The sequence below is a fragment of the Arachis stenosperma genome, chromosome 5 (assembly GCF_014773155.1).
Source record: "Arachis stenosperma cultivar V10309 chromosome 5, arast.V10309.gnm1.PFL2, whole genome shotgun sequence".
In the NCBI taxonomy this organism is placed as follows: domain Eukaryota; kingdom Viridiplantae; phylum Streptophyta; class Magnoliopsida; order Fabales; family Fabaceae; genus Arachis; species Arachis stenosperma.
The window spans coordinates 47,218,132-47,222,381 of NC_080381.1; the positions used below are offsets into that span (position 1 = coordinate 47,218,132).

General features: G+C 36.8%; 1 non-coding gene across 1 annotated transcript; it reads right to left on the reverse strand.

Moving 5' to 3' along the window:
- Positions 1–3,936: 3,936 nt before the first annotated feature.
- LOC130984027 (small nucleolar RNA R71) lies at positions 3,937–4,043 on the reverse strand. The gene has a single exon (XR_009087988.1). It is a non-coding gene; the product is annotated as a small nucleolar RNA R71 (small nucleolar RNA).
- Between the last annotated feature and the right edge of the window lie 207 nt (positions 4,044–4,250).

Below are 4,250 nucleotides of genomic sequence, written 5' to 3' on the forward strand. Positions count from 1 at the left end.
GCCTTGATAAGTCATATGATCATGTAGAGAAAGAAGAGAGGATCATTTTGGTTGGATTGGAATTTTGATTTGAGTTTTAGTTCAGCAGAAATCAAGCATTGAAGATTAAAGTGTCAAGAAAGTTTCTCTCTTTTCTCTCTTCTTATTTTCGGCCAAAGGGAGTAAATGACCAGCCTTGGAGTGCTTTGGGGGTGTAAGGAGAGTTGTGATTGGTTGGGTTGGAGGTGGGTGATGAGCGGATAATTTATACGCTTTTTGGCATTGTTTTTAGTATGTTTTTAGTTTGTTTTAGTTAGTTTTTAATATATTTTTATTAGTTTTTAGTTAAAATTTATTTTTTTGGACTTTACTATGAGTTTGTGTGTTTTTCTGTGATTTCAGGTATTTTCTGGCTAAAATTGAGGGACCTGAGCAAAAATCTGATTCAGAGGCTGAAAAGGACTGCAGATGCTGTTGGATTCTGACCTCCCTGCACTCGAAGTGGAATTTCTGGAGCTACAAAAGCCCAATTGGCGCGCTCTCAACTTCCTTTGAAAGTAGACATCCTGGGCTTTCCAGCAATGTATAATAGTCCATACTTTTCCCGGGATTTGATGGCCCAAACCAGCGTTCCAAATCAGCTCAAAACTGTCTGGCGTTAAACGTCGAAACTGGCACAAGAATGGGAGTTAAACGCCCAAACTGGCACAAAAACTGGCGTTTAACTCCAAGAAAAGTCTCTACACATGAAAGCTTCAATGCTCAGCCCAAGCACACACCAAGTGGGCCCGGAAGTTGATTTTTATGTCATTTACTCATCTTTGTAAACCCTAGGCTACTAGTTCTCTACAAATAGGACCTTTTGCTATTGTATTATCATCTTTGGACATCTAGTTCTTAGATCAGATCTTGGTTCTTCTGGTTCCGTCTCTGGGGCCGAAGCCAATGATCACTATTATCACTTATGTATTTTCAACGGTGGAGTTTCTACACACCATAGATTAAGGTGTGGAGCTCTGCTGTACCTCGAGTATTAATGCAATTACTATTGTTCTTCTATTCAATTTAGCTTATTCTTGTTCTAAGATATTCATTCGCACCCAAGAACATGATGAATGTGATGATTATGTGACGTTCATCATCATTTTCACTTATGAACGCGTGCCTAACAACCACTCCTGTTCTACAAGCAAACAAGACTTGAATGTTTATCTCTTGGATTCTTTAATCGGAATCTTCGTGGTATAAGCTAGAATTGATGGTGGCATTCAAGAGAATCCGGAAGGTCTAAACCTTGTCTGTGGTATTCTGAGTAGGATTCAATGATTGAATGACTGTGATGAGCTTCAAACTCCTGAAGGCTGGGCGTTAGTGACAGACGCAAAAGAATCACTGGATTCTATTCCAACCTAATTCAGAACCGACAGATGATTAGCCGTGCTGTGACAGAGCGTGTTGAACATTTTCACTGAGAGGACGGGACTGTAGCCACTGACAACGGTGATGCCCAACATACAGCTTGCCATGGAAAGGAGTAAGAAGGATTGGATGAAGACAGTAGGAAAGCAGAGAGACGGAAGGGACAGAGCATCTCTATACGCTTATCTGAAATTCTCACCAATGAATTACATAAGTATATCTATCTTAATTTTATGCTTTATTCATAAATCATCCATAACCATTTGAATTCGCCTGACTGAGATTTACAAGGTGACCATAGCTTGCTTCATACCAACAATCTCCGTGGGATCGATCCTTACTCGCGTAAGGTTTATTACTTGGATGACCCAGTGCACTTGCTGGTTAGTTGTGCGAAGTTGTGATAAAGAGTTGAGATTGCAATTGAGCGTACCATGTTGATGGCGCCATTGATGATCACAATTTCGTGCACCAAGTTTTTGGCGCCGTTGCTGGGGATTGTTTGAGTTTGGACAACTGACGGTTCATCTTGTTGCTTAGCTTAGGTATTTTTCTTCAGAGTTCTTAAGAATGAATTCTAGTGTTTCAAGGTGTTGTTCTTATCATCACCAAAGCTGAATGATTCTCATCAATTTAGCTCTTGAATGCAATGTCCTGCTGAAGCGTGGCTAGCCATGTCTAATTCCTTTAGACTAAAGCTTTAGACAAACATTGCATGATTCCTGGAATTCTCATTAAGAATTTTGATATCCTTTTTTTCTTTCAATTTTCAAAAAAAATCCAAAAAAATTACAAAATCATAAAAACCAAAAATATTTTCTATTTCTTGTTGAGTCTAGTGTCTCATTTTAAGTTTGGTATCAATTGCATGTTTCTATTCTTCTTGCATTTTTTTCGAATTCATTCATGTGTCTTAATTGATCTTCAAGTTGTTCTTGATGATTTCCTTGTTCTGATCTTTAAATTCTCTTGTCTTGAGTGTTTTTTTGTTTCTCATATGCATTCTCATTTTGTTAGTGTCAATAGTATACAAACTTCTAAGTTTGGTGTCTTGCATACATTGTTTATTTGATCTTAGTTTCATTTTGATTATTCCTCATTATTAAAAATCCAAAAAAAAATTTTAATTTGTGTCTTTTCAAGTCAATAATACAGAGAATTGAAGATTCAGAACATACAGGAGAGGAATTACACAAAAAAATCTGGGCATTCAAAATGCCCAGTGGAGAAGGAAAACTGGCGTTTACCCTGGCTGGGCATTTAACGCCCAAAAGGGTAGCATTTTGGGCGTTAAACGCCATAATGTATACCATTCTGGGTGTTTAACGCTAGGATGGCACAAGAGGGAAGATTTTGTTTTTAATTCAAATTTTTTTCAAGTTTTCATAATTTTTCAAAATCAAATCTTTTTCAAATCATATCTTTTCAATCATTATTTTCAAAATCAATTTCTTTCCATTTTCAAAAATACTTGCTAACGAATTAATGATTTGATTCAACATTTCAAGTATGTTGCCTTTTCTGTTGAGAAAGGTTTAATGTTTGAATCATATCTTTTCTTGTTAGCCAAGTCATTAATTTTTAAAATCAAATCTTTTTAAATTGTTTTTCAAATCATATATTCTCAATCATATCTTTTAATCACATCTTTTTCAAAATAGTTTTCAATCATATCTTTTTGATTTCTAATTTCAAAATCTTTTTCAAAAATCACTTGATTTCTTTTCCACTCTTAGTTTTCGAAAATCAATTACTATTTTTCAAAATATTTTTAAAATCTTTTTAATTTATTTTCGAAAATTTCTTCCCCTCTTCTCACATCCTTCTATTTATGGACTAACACTCCTCCTCAATGCACAATTTGAACTCCATCTTTCTTGTTAAGTTCGAATTCTTCTACCTCTTCCTTCTATTTTTCTATTCCTTTGACACCTCAATGAATCTCTATACTGTGACATAGAGGATTCCATATTTTCTTGTTCTCTTCTCTTTCATATGAGCAGGAGCAAAGACAAAAGCGTTCTTGTTGAGGCTGACCCTGAACCTGAAAGGACCTTGAAGCGAAAGCTAAGAGAAGCTAAAGCACAACTCTCTCTAGAAAGCCTAACAGAGCTCTTCAAAGAAGAAGAAACTATGGCAGCCAAAAATAACAACAATGCTAACAATGCAAGGAAGGTGCTGGGTGACTTTACTACACCTACTCCCGACTTCTATGGGAGAAGCATCTCTATCCCTGCCATTGGAGCAAACAACTTTGAGCTTAAGCCTCAATTAGTTTCTCTAATGCAACAGAATTGCAAGTTCCATGGACTTCCATTGGAAGATCCTCAACAGTTTTTAGCTGAATTCTTGCAAATCTGTGACACTGTCAAGACTAATGGGGTTGACCATGAGGTCTACAGACTTATGCTATTCCCTTTTGTTGTAAGAGACAGAGCTAGGATTTGGTTGGACTCACAACCTAAAGAAAGCCTGAACTCTTGGGAAAAGCTAGTCAATGCCTTCTTGGCAAAGTTCTTTCCACCTCAAAAATTGAGTAAGCTTAGAGTGGAAGTCCAAACCTTCAGACAGAAGGAAGGTGAATCCCTCTATGAAGCTTGGGAAAGATACAAACAATTGATCAGAAAGTGTCCTTCTGACATCCTTTCTGAATGGAGCATCATAGGTATCTTCTATGATGGTCTGTCTAAACTGTCCAAGATGTCATTGGATAGCTCTGTTGGAGGATCTCTTCATCTGAAGAAGACGCCTGCAGAAGCTCAAGAGCTCATTGAAATGGTTGCAAATAACCAATTTATGTACACTTCTAAAAGGAATCCTGTGAATAATGGGACGAATCAGAAGAAAAGAGT